The 20940-nt window shown below is 37.8% G+C and overlaps 1 protein-coding gene across 9 annotated transcripts in view; it reads right to left on the reverse strand.

The window, feature by feature from the left end:
- PKIB (cAMP-dependent protein kinase inhibitor beta) overlaps window positions 1–20086 on the reverse strand; it is a 138800-nt gene extending 118714 nt beyond the window's left edge. For all 9 annotated transcript variants that reach the window (XR_013441133.1, XR_013441134.1, XM_036088699.2 and 6 more), the window contains exon 1: window positions 19737–20086. The gene's annotated coding sequence lies outside the window, so the exon portion shown is untranslated. The remainder of the gene's footprint in view (window positions 1–19736) is intronic.
- Window positions 20087–20940: the final 854 nt, after the last annotated feature.

Raw genomic sequence — 20940 nt, forward strand, 5'->3', positions numbered from 1 at the left:
GGCACATAGCGTAGAAAACACGTCTGGTCATATATTTCTCTGTCTAGCCCCTACAGCAGGTAACACATCCCTAGCTTCAACTTCTTTGAAAGACATATTTACAAACACTAGTAAGAGTGACATTTGAGGGGGAAAGAAAACAGACTTTATATTCAGAATCTGTTTGTTTAATAATATACTGTGGTATAAAACTGCCTTTTGGCCTTTGGAATCATTCCCACTCATTCGCATCTGAATGAAAGCCAAAGTCAACAACTGAGTGAGCTGTTGGAAGGTAACCACATCTCCTTATTCCTCTGTTAATGTTCTCTTATTCACCTCTTTTTTTTCATGGCAAATAGAAGAAAGTAATGAGAAGCCCAGTGGCATGACTGGTAAGTTCTGTTTGCTGAAGAACATGTACTGAGGAGAGACAGTAAGGCTCAAGGATGACCTGGAAGACTGTAGGACTTTAACTTTTTTTGTATAGAATGTTAACTATTATAGTATTAGTTCCATGGAGGTGACAGAAAATAAACAATTATAGAGTCCTATCATCTATCATCAAGAGGCACAAACATTTTTGAGCATCCACTGTGTATTACCCATGAAACATATATTGTATGGTTCATAGTGTAAAAGACAATCTCTGCACTCAAAGAAAGAAAACCCTCTCTCTCCATATATGTGTGTGTGTGTGTATATATATATATATATATATTCTCTCTCCATATATATATATATATGGACATATATCTATCTATAGCTATCTATCTATATAGATGGATATCTATCACCTATCATCTATCTATCTATTACCACCATGAACAATGGATGATTCATAGTTCACATGTATGTATTCATATATATAAATGTATGCATATGTACACATACATATATCCTCATGTATGGTTCATATGTAAAAGGAGGGCATAAACATTTTTAAAATACAGAATGATGGGGCCACCTGGGTGGCTCAGTTGTTAAGCGTCTGCCTTTGGCTTAGGTCATGATCCCAGGGTCCTGGGATCAAGCCCCACATCGGGCTCTCCACTCAGCGAGAAGCCTGCTTCTCCCTCTCCCACTCCTCCTGCTTGGGTTCCCTCTCTGGCTGTCTGTCTCTGTCAAATAAATAAATAAAATCTTTAAAAAAAAGTACAGAATGATGTCATATTTTACATTTCACACCCACTACCTGCCCTATATGCAGACGATTCTTGCCCATAAAGATAGAAAGCTAGAACAAAAACTTCGTAATTGTGATGTATAGAAAGATGCAATCATGCAAACATATCCTCATGGCTCAATCAACTAATATTTACTCAGCAGTCAGAGACATCTGGCACAATCAAAGATCTGCAAGGATCTCTGCCCACAAAAAGAGATTAAGATGTAATAAGGAAGAAGAACAAAAAGTATGATAAAATGCAAACGCACATGGATAAATCACAGAATTGTAAGAACAAACACATTAAAAGGAGGATTAAGTTTGTGTAAGAGAGAAAATGAGTTTTTTTTAAGCCTTTAATCTTGATCTCGAAATTTTAAAGATTTGGCCATTGTTTTTCAACATTTATTTGGCGAGTCAGTTACACTTAACAAAGTCTTGCATCTTCCATTCCTGATCTAAGTCCTTTGAGAGACTCTCTGACCAAACAATTTGCATTACTTCTTTTCTGTTCAGTTTTTCCTGGTCATTGCCTGATTTTGATAATAACTAGCAATCATAGGTCAAGATGGAAAGGAGTATCTTCCACTGTTAAGGAAATGTTATAATAAAAACAACTCTGACATGACTGATAGGGGGAGGAAATTCTCTAAGCAGAAATCTGCATTTCCTAGGAGACCTTAAATTTCAATACCAAGAAATTGCTTGAGACCTGAAAAGTCTATTCTATCTTTTGTATAGAAAAATTATGATAGGATTATAATGGTTCAATTCTTCTGAATCAATGTGATATAGTAGTTAAATTTGTATTTCCACAAAATTACTAGTTCTATTTGAGGAGTGAGTTGATATCCTGGCTGTGTGATCTCCAATGGTCTTTGGCTCTAGTGCGATCCTAGGTATGTCTCAAGCCTGTGATTAATGGACGATCCTCAACATTTGGCAACCTAGAGTCTGTAATATAGATCAGCGGCACCCACCTAGTGGTAGCCAAGACAAGAATTGATGATAATGATTGTTTCTCCATCAGCTACGGTTCACATGTTTTCTCGAGGGAGTAAAAAAGCAGATTTACCACAGGTAGTGTCAGACAAGCTATTGCGCACAATCCAGTCATAAGTAAACCTTACTATTCCACTTATCCTTTATTTTTTTTGTAAAGATTTTATTTATTTATTTGACAGAGAGAGAGAGAGAGACAGCGAGAGAGGGAACACAAGCAGGGGGAGTGGGAGAGGAAGAAGCAGGCTTCCTGCCGAGCAGGGAGCCCGATGTGGGGCTCGATCCCAGGACCCCAGGATCATGACCTGAGCCGAAGGCAGACGCTTAATGACTGAGCCACCCAGGTGCCCCTCCACTTATCCTTTAATTTTTCATTTTGGAAGCTCACTAAAACAGATTCAATTGAAAAAAAGAAAGAAAATGCTGGTGTGCTAGGAACCAGACCAAATAATATCTTCTGCTGCTTGTATGATACATGCAGATATGATGCAGGAAAATTCCAGTGCCAATGTTGCAGCAGCATGAAAACCCTCGTGTTCAGGGAGACCTAACTATCAGTGTGAAGCTGGGCAAACCCTGCCCAGGCAAACAATTCACTTCATTAAAGGACTAACAAAGAAATTAATTTTTAAGAAAGAAAAAGAGAATGAGGAAAAATGTGATGTAGGAGAGCTATATTTCTAATTCACTTAATAAATAACATACTAATGGCAATAGGTTTAATAATGATTTTCATTTAATCAAAGAGATGAAAACAGATAATGATACATGCCAAAAATATTTTCCAGAGATCCCAGTTTCCCATCAAAATCAACCAAATTCTAATTTCTAAAGTTTGGTTTTCTGTAGTTCATAATTTAAGATACTACGAGAATGCTTTTCCATGCTTAGATTCCACTTGAAACATTTCAGGCTATAGAAGAATCTTTAAGAAAATGATTTTAGTGTTTGAATTTAAATGCATTCACATAAAATCCCTATTCTCAAAGAGGGAAAACAAATTTTAAAACCTTTAACACATTGGACTAGTAACACTGGTCAAATATAAAATAGTTGTTACATAATTTCAGTATAAAGTCACTGAAAAATATTTTTGTATTATAAAAATTAAAATAAAAATGTGTTAATTTTACTGAATAGAAAGCACTTTAAACCGACTTTTAATAATTTCAGGACAAAGCTGACGACATTCTCAGTCTATACATGCTGTCTTTGCACTTGAATCTCTCTAAATGGGAAGCATCTGGTTGTGCTTAACATGTATCATTTATTCAGTGGGGGTCCTTGTGTAAGAACAATTCCAATTTCCCCAAGCTGAACTACAGAGAGGTTGACACTTTATTATCAGCAATAACATTCATTATTTACAAGCTGATCTTGACATAGGGGGCCCAGAGAAAACACCAGAAGATAACTCTTATTGTGTGGCATAATACTTTTAATTAAGAGATGATATGTCTCAAATTTTAAAATTTGAATGAATAAATGATCAAATACTCAAATACATCATATTTTTGTAAATAGTACTTTGCTTTGTTACTAATTATTGATTGATACTCATTCACTTCAAGAAATATGTACTGAGTGCCTAATTTGCTCTAGAGCCATAAAGATGAGTAATACACAAATCCTGCTCTGTAAAAGGCTATAATCTAGTACAGGAAATAAAAATAACTCATATATTCTTATAAGAGAATTTTGAGTAAAGGAAGTGGCACAAAAAATAATAGGAAGAGAATTTAAACAAGAAAACAACTCCAAGGAATTTGATGTACCAGGAAAATCTTCATAATGGGATATAAAGATGGCTTTTGAAGAACAGGTTAAGGCCTATGGACTAGAAGGAGAAAAGGAGGATATCCCATGCCGGGAAAGCACAAATACAAAGATATAGAGATGAAAAAGCATGGGTTGTGTCAGTGCATCAGTGAAAAGTCCAATTTCATTAGAATATAAGATGTCTATAAGGAAATAATTGGAAATAAACCTGAGAAAGTAGGTTGTAGATAAATTGTGGCAGTCTTGAACTCCTGACTATATTCTGAAGTAACAAATCATGGAAGGGGTTTGAGCAGGTGGAGTGATGTGATCAGATCTGGCCAGCAGATTACATCATCAACCATGTACGTTGTAGGAAAGAGACGGCAGGCTCTGAGAGCCCAGGCAGGAAGTAATAGAGACCAAGATTAGGGTAGTGACCTTGGAAATGGAAGGAAGTAAAGATTCATTAGAGAGAGGGACCCTGGACAACTAGGCATATAACTGAATGTAGGAAATGGAAAAGACAAAGTAACAGTCTGGCATCTCGGTGACTACAAAATCAGTGTTGTAATTGATAGTAACAGCTAAGGCCAGATGAAAATGGATTTTGCATGAGGAATTGATGGGTTCCATTTTGAACAAGCAGAATTCAAGACTTTAGAAAGATGTCAAGAGAGAGAGGTCAAAAACTATATTACCCTTTTTTCCCCACATAAATAGCAACCTTGCGAGCATGAAGGATCATACGTGATGCTAATTCATTTGCCAGATCCTCTGAAAATATCTTGCTTGAATCCTGATTTTATTTTTGTCCATACCTCCCTAGTCTCCTTTCACTCGCATTTGAAGTAGAATCGATCTTCCTGGCTCTTATTATTACTATTCACATTTCCTTCTAACTCAAGCAGTATTTGTTAATTTCTCACCAAGCACATTTCTCCTCTCTTTTAACACCATCCTAAAATAATTCATGCCCACAAAGTTTTATACCTTTACACTAAATTTAAAATAAAGAAATTATATTTTCCCCTGAACTATGCTCTTTTTTGTTTCACTTCAGTTAATGCATTTTAAATAAATGTATGGCTTCCCCATTTAAAATAAATGCATAAATGCAATATGTTAAATATATCTTTTTAAATCAGTGTTGTCAGCAATGTTTCTTATAATGCACTTATGTTTACATATAAATTAAATTGTATTCCTTTCCATCATATTACCTTTTGTGATTTTTTATGTTTATGAAAGTAGTGCTGTTCGTGGTGGAAAACTTGGGAAATACCAAAAAGCATAAAGAAGGGAAAAAGTCATTCATAATTCTACAGCCTAGAAATACTACTGTTAATTTGGGGTGCACTTTCTGCATGTTTTGATACATGGGATTATAATTTATGTACAGCTTTATGTCCTGCTCTATTTTTTTTTTGTTTAACATATTGTGAGTACATTCTTTGTCTTTAAACATTTTTAGAAAATATCTTTAATGGCCACATACTGTTCTCTCTGAGAACAGTACCATATTTTTGCCTATCCTTCTATATATTAGGCCTTTGGATAATGTCTAAATTTTTAGGATTATATATATTGCAAAGAAACAGTGCTATCATAAAAGAGCTATCAAGTAAATAACTCTAAATGTTCAGCCCTACATCACGTTGTTAATTGCATTATTTAATTTAATCTTCATGATTTTCTATTAGATATAATTATCCACATTTACAGTTGAGGAAATAGGTTTAGTGAAAAAATAAATAAGTAACTTACACTAAGTCATACAACCAGTAAGAAGTAGAGGAGTTATTTGAACCAAAACTTTTCTGATGCACAGCTTCTCTCTGACCAGGAAAACCACAGCTTTGATTGGACCTTTAAAATTAAATCCAAGAAGACAATATTGAGGCAAAGGGACCAACATTCTAAAATGCTGCGAACACATTTGAGAATGTGTGTATCTCCTAATGGGCATTAAGAGTAATTAAGTTTTAAACCCTTGCCATTTTTAGAGATGAATATTTTAACTCTTATTTATTACCCTTTTCTTTGATTACTAGTGAAGTTAGCTAAAAACTGATCAACTTGTTTCTTATGACTTCCAGCCATTTTTGTCTCCTGTTGGAGAATTGCATGTTCATATACTTTTGCTATTTTTCTATCAGGCCTTTGTGTTTTTCATATTGATTTGTATAACCTCTATATACTAAGGATATCATATTTTTCATATTTGTGGTAGTTTCCTAGTTCAGACAATTTTGTTTCAATTTTTGGCATATAAAAATTCACTCATTTTTTGGTTCATTTTAGTATACAAACTTTTATAGCAGTTTTAGATTCACAGCAAAATTGAGTAGAAGGTACAGAGATTTCCCATATTCCTCCTTCCCCCACACATGCAAAGCCTCCCCCATTATCAACATTCCCCACCAGACTGGTACATTTGTTACAAATGATGAGCCTACACTTACATATCATTATCACCCAAATACCATAGTTGATATTAGGGCTCTCTTAGTGATGTACATTCTATCGGTTTGGACAAATGCATAATGACATGTATCCACCATTATAGTATCTTAACATTTACATTTTTAAAAGTCAATTCTATCAGACTTAAATTTATTTGTCTTTTATACTTTGTAAAGGTTTAATTAACTATTAGATGAACATTTCTTTACAACTATTAGGTGAATTTTCTTTACAAATTTTTTTTGTTTTACTTTATTATAGTTTGCATAATCATTTTTATAATAACTTATTTTAGACATACAAAAAACACATGGAATGATGTAAATACACAGAGCTACAATATAGCTTAAAAAATAAAACATTACTGAGCCTATGTAACCCTCCCAGTAACATTCCCTTTCCTTCTCTCTAGAGGTTTTTGCAATTCTGATTTTGACTTTATCTTTCCCAAGAATTTTTTCTTATATATTTTGTTACATATTTTGTATCATTTTGCATTTATGCAATTTTTGCATATATGATATTGCTTTGCGTGCATAAAATTATTTTGAATATGCTATGGTTTCACAATACTACCCTACTTACGAATTCTCTAAAAATTGCTTCTTTGATTTAATAATATGTTTCAGATTTACCTATATTGATTCAAACAATCAGTAACTGATTTCCTATTAAGTTAGCCAATTTAAAAATTAAGTGAACAATTCACAGTGCTCACCATAGCTGTGAATTGTGCAAGACTGTTGAATCACAGATCTGTACCTCTGAAACAAATAATACATTATATGTTAAAGAAAAAGAAGAAGAAGAAGAAGATAGCAGGAGGGGAAGAATGAAGGGGGGGAATTCGGAGGGGGAGATGAACCATGAGAGACGATGGACTCTGAAAAACAAACTGAGGGTTCTAGAGGGGAGGGGGGTGGGAGGATGGGTTAGCCTGGTGATGGGTATTAAAGAGGGCACGTTCTGCATGGAGCACTGGTGTTATATGCAAATAATGAATCATGGAACACTACATCAAAAACTAATGATGTAATGTATGGTGATTAACATACCATAATAAAAAAAATGCAAAAAAAAAATTAAGTGAAGATAACCAATCCTAGTGTTTTATCTTGGGTCCTTCCAAAAGTAGACTCTTGAGATGAGGCTTCAAGTGTAAGAAATTTATCTGTATAGTACAAAGAAACTTGGCAGAGTGGGGAAACAAGACAGGGAAGAGAAGACAGCAGATTAAGAGTGTGTTATATAAATTGGTGCAGCCACTATGGAAAACAGAATGGAGATTCCTCAATAAATTAAAATTAGAACTACCATATGATCCAGCAATCCCCCTTCCTGATATATATCTGAAGGAAATGAAATCACTATCTCAAAGAGATATCTGCACTCCTGTGTTCATTGTGGCATTATTTACAATAGTCATAGCATGGAAACAACCTAAGTGTCCAATAGTGAATGGATTAAAAAAATGTTGTATATATATATATGATAAATATTATTCAGTCATAAAAAAGAAGGAAATCCTGTCATTTGTGACAACATGGATGAACCTGGAGGGCATTATGCTACTTGAAGTAAGACAGAGAAAGGCAAATAATGTATGATCTCATTTTTTTTTAAGATTTTATTTATTTGTTTATTTGTTTATTTATTTATTTATTTATTTGAGAGATAGAACACAAGCAGGGGGAGCAGCAGAGAGAAAGGGAGAAGCAGGCTCCCTGCTCAGGAGAGGACCCGTCACCAGGCTCCATCTTAGGACGCTGAGATCATGACCTGAGCCAAAGACAGACTTAACTGACTAAGCCATCCAGGTGCCCCTGTATGATCTCGTTTATATGTGCAATCTAAAAAAACTGAACTCATAAAAACAGAGTTAAATTGGTGGTTGCCAGGGGTGAGAAGGTGGAGGAAATGGGCAAAGGTGGTCAAAGGGTACAAATTTCCAGTTATAGGATGAATAAGTTCTGGGAATCTAATGTACAGCATGTTGACTATAGTTAATATTGTCTTGTATACTTGAAAATTGCTAAGAGAGTAAATCTTAAAAGTTCTCATCATACACACAATAAAAGGTAACTGTGAGGTGATAGATGTGTTAACTAATCTTTTGTGGTAATCATTTTGCAATATACTCCTATATCAAATCATCATGCTATACACCTTAAACTTATATGTTCAAGGTATATGTCAATTATATCTCAATAAAAATGTGGAAATGAAAGACTGTTTATGAAGCCAGCTACCACCAGTGGGTGGGTGACTGGAGCATCATTCTGTAGATACTGGCATAAAACAAGATGCCTCAAAGGATAGTTATTCATCAGCTCCCATCAGTCATCATTTAAGGGCTGTTCCTGGGATATGCTAATTCCCCACCATTTCTGATCTGCAGCACTCACTTGGACAGAAATCCAGGCAGAGAAATACAGATGTCACCCATTGGAAGTCACCTGAGTACACCAAAATGGTACAATCCAAGGCAGATAAGGAAGACAACTGTAGCATCTACTATAGCCAGGGAGGGCACAGTGAAACTTACATCTCTGTTCCTTTCTAGGAATGATGTAATTTGCCACAATTCTTTTAGAAAGATGGCTGACTATCTATATATCAAGAGCCTTAGAAATGTTGGTACTAAGGTCAACTCCATAAAAATAATATAATTACATATATACACATATATATGTAATATATAATTACATATAATTACATACATATATATTCATCACAGCATTACTTATAATGTTAAAAAATAAGAAATAATTTAAATGTCCAACAATAAAAGAATGGTAGGAAAATTATGTATGTCTAATGGATGAAATTTTGCCATTAAAGCTGAGAATTATGAAGATTATATAGCTATATGAGAAAATGTTTTTGAGGGAGAAAGAAAGCAAGAAAAAGAAAGAAGAAAAATGAGGATGTAATATTTAAGAATGATAATAACACAATTGTGCTGGGGGTTGGGCTTATGTAGTTATTTTTATGCTGAAAATAACATGTTTTTAAAGCAATATAAGTATTGCTATAAAGATCATCCAAAAATATTTTAATATGTGCTTTCTATCTATAACTTCTGAGGTTCTATATACAATCTCATCTTGCCATCACAAAAATTTTATGAAATAATTCAACTTAGTATTAGTGTCCTTTATTTTACAGATGAGGAAATTAAATCTCAGAAATGGCCAAATGGCTAGAAAGTGATGGAACTGTGATTAGACCATATTTCTTCTGACTCCTGGCCCCGTGCTCTTTATGACAGTGGTACATATCTGTTATGTTTGCTTGCCCAGCACCCTTTTATAGTAACTGGATTTCTTGTTTTATTTTCAAGAACCTTCTCATCTTCCCATCTTCAAGGGTGGGTAGTAGACCTAAGCCTGACTAGTGGGAGTGAACAGTGATTGGTGAAGAATTGGGCATGTGATCCAAGTTAGGCCAATCAAGGACAGCCCAGGACTTTTGATGGTTTCTTCCACTGACCTTACTACACTGCTAGAAAATGGAAAGCTTGGAGTCGCCCATGCTTTGTCAGCTCATGAGAGAGTCTGCCTGAAAGTGAAGGAAAACAGAGCTAGAAATGGAGAGAGACCGATTTCTTATGCAATTGTTAAAGCACCTGGATATTCAGATCTGGCCATGCCTCGAGCCAAGGTCTACCCTTGGCTTGAGGCATATAGAGATCACTTGTTGTTACTGACAAATCTTAATAATGTTGAGTTGGCCAAGTCCAGATAGGCTGCAAGGTAATGAATGTTCCCCTCATACTAGCTAGAATGTGGTCCACCTGTGCTATGCAGTAGTAAAGCAGATGGTTAAACTGTTACCTGTCACACCTTTGGACTCAGGTTCTGTGTCTACTGAGGTTAGAACTTGAGAGAACTTGGTAAACACATGTCAGGATCCTGGAATATTATAGCCAATTCTCAATACTTTAATCTTGACTGTTTAAAAGCAAAAAAAAAGAAGAAAACACAGTCTTGCTCTGTGGCTACATCTAACAATCCAAGACAGCTGAGATTCAAATAAGCCCTGTGCTTTAAAAATTGAAAAAGCCAAATTCCCCATCCTAAGAAAAACTTAGTGCATGGAAAGCCAAGGAGTCTGACAATAACATTGCAGATAAGAAGAGGATCTAGGAGAAGCTACAATATGATTCTCTAGGCCCTTTCCAAGAACGTCAACTGCTACTCCCTGCCTGAAGAAGGTGTTAGGTAGGAGTTTTTCAGGTGGAAATGACAGAAACTCCAATCCAATGATCTTAATTAAAAGACAGTGGAAAGCACTTTCCCTGTCATGCCACCTAGAGATATGGAGAGGATTAGTTATGACTTCCAATCCCAACCAATTGTTCTTTACCATTATAAACCTTTAAGTTAAGAGTTGGAAGGTGGGTAGAGCATTGAGGCCTACTGCTAAGAAACAGAAACTACAGCTTCTCAGATTTCTCTTGAAACTGATTCAACATGATCTCAGTTTCCACTTACTAGTTACTAATCTATAGCATTAACCAAATGCAAATTAACTGGATGCCTATCAAGGTTTTAATGATGTTTTCCTTCCAGAAAAACTCCAATCCTGGCAAGCAAATGCTCATGAGTACTTAACCCCTAAGCATTCCCTCCACCATCAAAACTTCACCAATAGGAAGTATGTTGCTAACATATGGCAGCCACCAAAAACACATATCAAATATATCCACAAGAAGATAACTGCCAAGTAAAATCCACCATAATGCAGATTCCTTACCAAGGGACTCACTGTCCTTCCAGGGTAGTAAGAACTTACAATCTCTAATGAGTAGAACAACTGTTTATTTACTTTTTCCCTCTTCCCATTTCCAAATGAGAATTTTATTGAATTTATCTTTTATTTACTCCATCATTGTCTATTACATTTGCTGTAGGTGGTTAAACAAATATATCATTAGTCATGGACTGCCAGGCAATAAGAAGGTATATCTGAGACTGACAGGCACAAAGCAAAGATCCTGATCTAGAGGTAATACGGTAACTGTACAACATTCATTTTTACTCTTTAGACAGGAGGTGAATGTAGTATTTGTTGTGCATAAAATAGTTGTTTTGTGTTACATAGGAGCAATGTATGTATAAAAATAAATTTTGAAGTATATGAATTAAAAGAAAGTGTATGTGTTTGCTGGAAAACTATGTGTGCTATAATAGAGATGTATTGATTTTACCTATCAAGCATCCTTGGCAATAGAACCCTTCTTTTTCTTACAGACCCCTCTATTTTTCAATGCATGATATTTGGATGAGCTGCTCCAGATCCAGGAGTATACTCTGACCTTATCATTCACAATCAGAATCAATAATTACTTCTTAAGAGATGGCACATGACCCAAGGCAGGTCAATCAAATTAGCCTGAAGATTTTTGCTGGGAATGCCTGGGTGGCTCAGTCGGTTAAGCATCTGCCTTTGGCTCAGGTCATGATCCCAGGTCTTGGGATAGAACCCTGCATCTGGCTCCTGGCTCAGTGGGGAGTCTGCTTCTCTCTCTCCCTCTCCCTCTGCACCCCCCCTCACACTCTCTCTCTCAAATAAATAAATAAAATCTTTTTAAAAAAAAAAGATTTTTGCTAAAAAGTATTGGGAAAAGAGCCCTCCTATTCTATTGGTATTGGCAGGTTGGTAGAATATAAGCCTGGAACTACCAATGCTCATCTTTGCTAACACTTAGAAAGCTTTTTGGGGTGGGGGGGGCATAGGGAGAGGGAGAGAGAGAATATTAAGCAGGCTCCATGCCCACTGCAAAGCCTGATGCAGGGCTCGATCTCACAACCCTGTGAGATCATGACCTGAGCTGAAATCAAGAGTCAGACGGTTAACTGACTGAGCCACCCAGGTGCCCACCATTTAGAAAGCTTTTGAGGTGGAAACCACCCAAGAAAGCAGCTTTAAGAGGTGCAGATAAAAAGGGAGACTTTTGATAATGTGTGAGCACCTAAATTTGGCCATGGCCAAAGCCCATATATACAACCTGCATTTCTCAGTTATTTGAGCCATTAAATTCCATTCTCTGCTTCAGTAAGTTCAAGGTGTATTTCTGAAACTTGGAAGTTGTAATAAGCATAAATATATTTCTTGTCTTACCCTCCACTTCAGCAATCAAACTTTTAATTCCTAAATCTTTCTGACATATAATATTTATTAAATTTCTCAAGAAAGAACACTTGCACAGAAAAACTTCCTAATTCCTTAAAATTCACTTAGTCAGTTGTCTTAAGATTATGAAGATTTGAAGAAAATCATGGGCTTGGAGGACATGTGTGGTTCAGTCACAGAAGTAGAGTCACAATGAGTGCTGTAGGATAAGTGATATATTGTAGGAAGTAAAGCTTATACAGTTGTGGGAAGAGCTAGGGAATTGACAATGCAGAGGGGGAAAGTAGGAGGATCAGAGAAGGAGTCTCTAATGAGTCCTCCTGAAGCACCGGTGGAAGTAAAAATGTCCATAATTTCAGGGAATTCTGAAAAGACCAGCACATCTAGCCACCAAAGTGGGACTATGGGGTTGGGGGGAGGTCTATGAAAAGCTTCCATCAAAGTACAGCCACACATCTGGTGATAAGCCTGGAACTGTTCTTTTTTTTTTTTTTAAGATTTTAAAATTTATTTTAGAGAGAGAGAAAGGGCAGAGGGAAAGAAAGAACCCTGAAGCAGATTCCACACTGGGCGTGGAACCTGACATGGGGCTTGATCCCAGGATCCCAAGATCATGACCTGAGCCAAAATCAAGAGTTGGCTGCTTAAGCAACTGAGCCACCCAGGCTCCCCCTGGAACTGCTCTTAATCATGAGAGCCAAGAGTTGGGAAGAAGAGCTCCTCTCTGTCACTTTATCTGACCACAAAGACCTCCAGAGTATAAAGGTTGCTGTTTCACACTTGTGCCTTCCAGATCTGATGCATGTTCTCTTTTGGTCAACTTTAACTTGTAATCTCACAGGGGATAGGATTCTGGGAAATGTGGTTCTTAGCTTAACCAAGTTGACACAGCACAATCCAAAACCATTCTCTCCTAGTCAACTTGTCATCAATGCATACCTTTTTAAACCATATTCCATCTAAAGCAAAAGAAAAACCATGCTTCTACCTAACATCATGCAACTATCTGTTGCTTAACTGAAAACACATTATTCTTCCCCCCGCAAAGAAGAATATGCAAAATACCATCTTAGAGTGATTTCTTCTCCACATTCACTTTTTGATATCCTATAACTAAATACTGAGCCATCAGTTTAACCACTATCTTACTTATATAGTAGGGAAATAGAAAAAGGAAAGAAGAAAGAAAAATGATCAGTTAGTATAGTTAAAAATAAGTTCATGTCAAAATAAAGAAGAAATACTCATAACTACAACACTCCTTATTTCACCAACTGGTCATATATAGCTGATATTTATGACCTTCTTTACCAGCCATTCCATAATCTCTTTGTTCTCAGCAAGCTTCTCAGTTGGTGGTAGTTTCTTCATAGAGAGATCATCAAAATTTTCATTTTGAAATAGTCTATACCAGTCCTGCCTCTATTGATTAGTTATAATTCTCCCCCCCCCCATTCCAAATATAATCCTAGTTCTCCATTGTATAGGAGTAACCCAATTTCCCCTCCATAGTCGGGAACAATCACTCCAATAATATAATAACCCCCCTTCTTACCAATTGGTAAGGTGACATGAGGAGCCCACAGTGGCCAGTTAGTCTCAACAATCAGTTTAGTGAAACCCTTGCTATGTCCCCTAGGGGAAGTATCTCTCCCTTGGGAACTAAGACCTTCAAACCAGTAGAGTCAAAAGTTCCAGAAATAAGAGGGAAATACTGATAGATAGACACTCCCATTTCTGCCCCCTTGAATCTTGGCTGTGGGGAAAACACCACCATCTTTTGGTCTCCAGATTCAGATAATATAACTAACCCTGGAAGACATCACTTCAGCCCCCAAAGGTGTTACTGTCCAACGGGCACCACAGCTGAGTTTTCACACAGCTCTATCAGGCCAGCTGCTCCAGGGAGATAGGGAGCATGCTAAGTTCAGTGAATTCTATGAACACAAACCCATTGCCACACTTCATTTGTTGTAAAATACGTTTATTAGTCAAGGGTAATTCGGTGGAAATCTATGATGTTAAACAAGGCATTCCATAAGTCCAAGGGTGATGGTTTTGGCAGAATTTACAGATAGGGAAGGCAAATCCATATCCAAAGAAGTATCTACTCCAGTGAAAATAAAGCAGCATGATGGAAGAGTTCAATGTAATCATCCTGCCAGCACGTGGCTCGCAAGACTACCAGGGGAATAATGCCATATTAGATTTTGTCTATTGGCGGGTTGGACATTCAGCACTGGCTGTGGCCAGATCAACCTTGTGTTGCTGAGTCCATACAAAACCTCCATCCTTGTTTCCCTGGCCACTTTCTGTGTTTATTTGGCGAAGACAGCAGTAGCCAGGGATAGACTCTCACTGACAGCCACAGAATAGCAACTTTTCAAGTGATTATTAGAATCCTCCTTTGCTGATGTCATTCTTTGTTCACCCTTAACATAGATCACAAATATCTTCATATGTGTAGACATAGTCAGAGGTCTATCTATATATCTCTTCCCTAGATTATCTTGTAACCAATTTTCTGATTGTGTTCCTTCCAAGTCCCTGACTATTATTCCAAACGTTAAGCACTGTATATGGATCAGGGTAGACCCATGTCTCTGGCCAACTCTTCTTCTAGGAAGAAATGAACAACCATATGCACTGCTCTGAGTGCTGCCCATTGGAAGGATTTCCCTCACCACTGCCCCTTAGGGCTATCACTCAGTGGAGCTATAGTCCTGCAGCTTTCCTCCTTAGAGTCCTGCCAGCATATTGTGCAGTACCACATGTAAACCAAACCACAAATTTTGTTCTTCCTTAGTAGGTTGGTCATAGGGGGCTCCCTATCAGGCCATAGGTACAGGTTGAGATAGAGGAAGCAACGTAGGCAGAAATAGGAGTCATGAGCATCTGTGACACTTGCTCTGCACTAACTTTTGCCTTCAAGACCTGCTTGATCTTGATCTTGTATATACTAGTTTCATTTGATGAAGTGCTGCCCAATATACATGCTTAATATTTTAGCTTAGTGCCAAATACCTGGTTCATGGTAGACAGCTCAGATGATTTGGTGACTTAAAGGCCCAGGATCCAGCTTTTAGTTTGATCCTACTACTTATGACTTGCCCAGTAACAAGTCAGAAGCTGCTTTTCAAAAAGGGGAGAGTTCTCTGCAGAGAATGCAAAGCTTTGTTCCAAAACTATTAAAGCTCTGTGCTATTACTCACTTGTAGGGACTGCCAAAGGTTCCATTCAGCATTCCAGTCCACCTCTGACCCTTCAAGAGCCATCAGATCTATACAGTATGGCAGCCCGGACCTGATACAGAGACTTCTCTTTCTCTGGTTCTACTCAAAACTGGCAGCCTTTGGAAATATTTAGTAAATAAGTTGGAATAGCATACACATTGTCTCCAAAAATCCAAAGAGGCCTACAAGGGGTTTGTCTCTTTCTTAGTGTTAAATGAGGCAGGTGCGGTAGCTTGCCCTTCATCCTCAAAGGGATGTATCAACATGCCTCAGACCACCAGATCTCCAGATATTTCGCAAAGGGGACAAGCCCCTGAACTTTCATGTGGTATTTCTATATCATACAAGGGCTTACATTTCCAAGGTGGTGAGTTTTTCTCTTGTATGTTATGATAAGATTAGCCTTCCGAAAAGTATCATTACTAATAAGGAAGAGCTAAGTGATAGGGAACAGGATCTTCAAACCAACCATAAGTAATGTTCTGAAAGAAAGCAGAACACTAAGATAAGAGGGGCGCCTGGGTGGCTCAGTCGTTAAACGTCTGCCTTCAGCTCAGGTCATGATCCTGGGGTCCTGGGATCGAGTCCCACATCGGGCTCCCTGCTCGTCGGGAAGCCTGCTTCTCCCTCTCCCACTCCCCCTGCTTGTGTTCCCTCTCTCGCTGTCTCTCTCTGTCAAATAAATAAATAAAATCTTTAAAAAAAAAAAAAGAACACTAAGATAAGAAATGAAACCAAAGACTAAATCCTAATAGCAATTTGGAAAAAAAAAAAAAAAGAGGGCCTACAGGGTAGGAAGTCACAAAATTAGAATATGAAATTACTCCTCTCCTACCATCAAAAAGAGAATGTCACATTCAAGAGGAATTCTGCAGGTCCTTATCTTCTTTATATTTTGTCCTTGCTTTAAGCATTTGGTATCTCTTTTACTCTCAACCTAATGCTGAGTTCTATCAATTATCCCTACCATAATCTATCAGTTTCCAATGCCTCCTTGCTGCCTATAAGATAAAACGCTAAAAAAACTCATAGCCAAAGGCTCCTTCAAATATGACCCTATGTATCCTTCCAGCCTCAGCTGCCCACACAATCTATTCTCAAACCATGCTGAATTCTTCACCTTTCCTAGAATACATTGTATGTTTTCACAACTACCAGTCTTTGTGTGTACTGGTAGCTCTCCTAGAAATGACCTCCCTCTTCTTCTCCTGGATTGCTCAATTCAACCTCAAGATTCAACTCAAATATCATTTCTTCTCTGATTTCCCTTACTTCCTGGATTCCCCCCAAAAAAGTGAATCAGTCAGTCTTTTCTCTGGGTTCCCCACAGCATTTGGATCATAATTGTTAGAGTGCTCACCACAAGAAATTGTTGTTTTTCTATCTATATATGCCTATTTCAGTGAATAGAAAAAAGAAGGAGCATAATAAACATTTGCTCAACAAATGAATGGATGGATTTATTACCTTCTGGTTTGCCAAGATCCTCCACTGTAGAGCCCCATCTACTCACCTGCAATTTGCTGTTGATTTTATTTTAAATCTTTAAAAGGAAAGTTATTTTTCCAAAACAGCTATGTAAGCAATTATCTAAAGTCATTAACAGAATGTTCCTTTGAAATAATTTGTTTAGAGGTCATTTAGAAGTCTGCTATTCAATGTCTAATTTGTTGATATTTTTGGTGGTCAACCTTTGCATGAATCTCTATATAAGAAAGAGAATTGACCAGGTATTTAAAAATTTGATCTTTTTATAGTTTACTCTAAGTTACATACTTATCTCAGCCAGAATAGTGGACAGAGACCGTTATCAAAGTCCTTGTTTTCCAATATACTGTGACATTTGACAGATAATCCCTCTACTGCTCAGTTATCTTTCCACTGCAAAATGAAGATAATTCTTGCCCATCTTACAGATTTCTTGAAAATGACAGTTTATTAAGTGAGTACAAACACTAGTCAAATGCAAGCATTATGAGTATTTTTTGTGCCTAATAAACATATTGGTACATTTAGTGAGTACCAATGATTTGTGTACTCTATGATTTATTTATTTATTTATTTATTTATTTATTTATTTTTAAAGATTTTATTTATTTATTTGAGAGAGAGAATGAGATAGAGACAGAGAGAGCATGAGAGGGGGGAGCATCAGAGGGAGAAGCAGACTTCCTGCTGAGCAGGGAGCCCGATGTGGGACTCGATCCCGGGACTCCAGGATCATGACCTGAGCTGAAGGCAGTCGCTTAACCAACTGAGCCACCCAGGCGCCCCACTCTATGATTTATTTAATATTATATCTCTACCAACCTGCACAATGTCTGAGCAAAATAGAAACCCAATTAACATATATTTAAATATCTGCATTTCAAAGAAAATCATTGAGACAGTACCTGGAAAATTCAGAATTTTTTTTCAAATTTTTCAAAATTTTTTCAAATTTGCTTCGTAGTTGGAGTTAATAATTTTTTTTGTCACTATTGTCACTAAAATCTTACTTTCACCAGAAAGAAACAAGTAATTTGTAGTCATACTAGTCTGGTATAGTAGTCCTTGTGTCTAGTTCAAATTCCAGCCCAGGTAAATCCCAACACAGTGGTATAGAGTTTTAAATTGGTAAATTTAAGGAATCTATGAAATGCTAACTTCTGAATTTTTTTTTTGAGAACTATAGATTTTCAGTCATTCCTCCTGACCTATAAATGCAAATATCCACCAGAATACCGAAATACACTGATAATTTGTTTTACCTAAATGAGAAGTGTTACTTTGCTCCAACTAAGTTAGAAGCACCTGTGTCACTTTGCACCAGTCCTGTGAGTTGTGAAGAGCACCAAGCTCAAGCTGGTCTGCCAGCTGCTTTGAAAACAGTGGGGGTGCCTGGGGGGCTCAGTCAGTTAAGCATCCGACTCCTGATTTTGGCTCAGGTCATGGTCTCAAGGTCGTGAGATTGAGCTCCGAGTTGGGGCTCCTCGCTGGGCATGGAACCTGCTTAGGATTCTCTCTCTCCCACTCCCTTTGCCCCTCCCCCACCCCTCTCTAAAAAAACCCCAACCAACCAAAAAAATGAAATAGCAGGTTAGTACAGCTGTAATTGTGACAACAGCAGTGGAAGCAGGGCTACACACCAAGGAAGAATCATCCTACCAGGTACTAACTATTTTTCCCTCTCCTGAAATTTCACCTTGATTTTGCTTTACATTCGTAGTTCAGCTCTCTATGGAAGAAATTCTAAATTAGATTCCTTACAAATTCAACACATTGATTCATTCCGCATAGATTTATTAAGTTTTTACTATGTGACAAAATGGCAACGTGCTAGGTCTGGTAACAGAAAGAAAGATAAAGGGTTCACTGTAAACTCAGGAGTTCATACCTGTGAACAGCTTGTGCCGTAAGGGAACAAGAGGTAAAAACAAACAAACAAACAAACAAACAAAAAAAACAAATCTCAAGAGAGAGAAAAGATCAGGGAAGTCTTTCAGAAAAGGTGGCATTGAACAATCTTGTGAGATGACTGCTGCTGAGTTAAGGTAGGTCTAAAGTAAGGGAATTGCACACACTTAAGGCCCAGGAATATTAATCTGCTTTGTGAATTGTGAAACCTCGAGTAATTTAGCATTCTTAGAAAGAAAAAAAAAAGGAGTATTTAGAGATGGGGAGCAAAGTACAGGGCATTCAAAGATAGCCAGGGGGTATATGCATAGATGGTCAGGGCAGATACCATGCCATTCCCCTGTAGGTGATAGACAGTCTCTTAGGAGGCTTGAAGAGCAGGCTCACAGTGACGGTAGCAGTCAGGACTGAATCAGAGTAATTTGAACAGGGATGGGTAATTTAAAGAATTACTAACTAGAACAGGAGGTTACTAACTATAATACCCAGGGATTACCTAGTAAGAAGTAAAAAGAACTCTAGAGAATATAGGAATAGCAGCTATAAGAAGCAGCTACTACCTCTTAGGATGAGATAGAGCCCAAGGACAAGCCTACCTCTGTTCCCAAAGGCTCCGATCCAGACCTTGTTGGAGAGGGCACGGAAGTAGCTCACTGAATGCAGAGAGGATGCTGTGATGCTGCACTGGTGGAACTTGCTGGAAATATACACACCAGGGTGCCAGTGAAAACTATTCACAGAGAGATGACTCACTGGAGGCCTCTTGTTATAAAACTGCCTTAGGGTGGAGATGCTGAGGAAGCTGCCGGCTGCTGGATTCTGCTGCCCAACGTGAACTGCAAAGCTGGGTACTGAGAGGCTGCCTGGTCTGGAAAAGTCTGGGGCTGCAGAAGCCCCCCAAGCTGCAGGAGCCAGACAAAAGGAACACACTGGAACTAGGAAGGAAAGCCCCTTCCTCCTTAAATGTCTTTCCAGCACCCTCTAGTGACAAAGCTGAACGTTGTGCTACCTGCAAAGAAAATATTTCATTGGGCCATCTCCATTTTCACAGAGCAGGTGAAAAGGGTGAATTTAGAGTGAGAGAAAGCAGTGGAGACAGCATAGAACCAACATGATTTTGTATCAGGAATGCACAAAAGGCTTAGCAATGGGTCCACCTCTAGAACTGGCAGGGAAGACAGAGGCTAAAAATGGAGGATTGGTGGAATACTGTTTAAGTAGTCAGATCCACTGATTCCTTCCATCACCCTCTGCAGCAGGCTGAATGCCTTCCTTCAACCCAGAAGGAAGACCGGAGTTTTAGTCTTTGAAGACAAACAGAAGGTCTCTGGGCTGGGACATGCCAGGCACAGTGTGAAAACTAAGTGAAAAAATGAATACAGAATGCTGAATGCTGAATGTTGAGACCACTGTGTTTTCCTTCCTGGTTTCCAGAAGCTGGCTCAATGTTGATAACTTTTAGTTCCACACCCTTAAAATGAGAAGATAAGACCAATAGGACATCTGAGGAAGCCTCTATCATGAAGGATAGAGACAAAAACAGTAATTGGAACAAAGACCTTAAAAGGAGAAGAAAGCAAAAAAAAGGGGAGGGGGGAGAGAAAGCTCAAATATTCTCAAATAAATCAGAAAACATTGCAAGACTTAAAAGAACATTTGGTGGGACGGCTGGGTGGCTCAGTCAGATAAGCGCCTGCCTTGGGCTCAGGTCATGATCCCAGGGTTCTGGGATCGAGTCCCACATCGGGCTCCTTGCTGAGTGGGGAGCCTGCTTCCCCCTCTGCCTGCAGCTCCCCATGC

This window comes from Halichoerus grypus, chromosome 9 (genome assembly GCF_964656455.1).
Source record: "Halichoerus grypus chromosome 9, mHalGry1.hap1.1, whole genome shotgun sequence".
In the NCBI taxonomy this organism is placed as follows: domain Eukaryota; kingdom Metazoa; phylum Chordata; class Mammalia; order Carnivora; family Phocidae; genus Halichoerus; species Halichoerus grypus.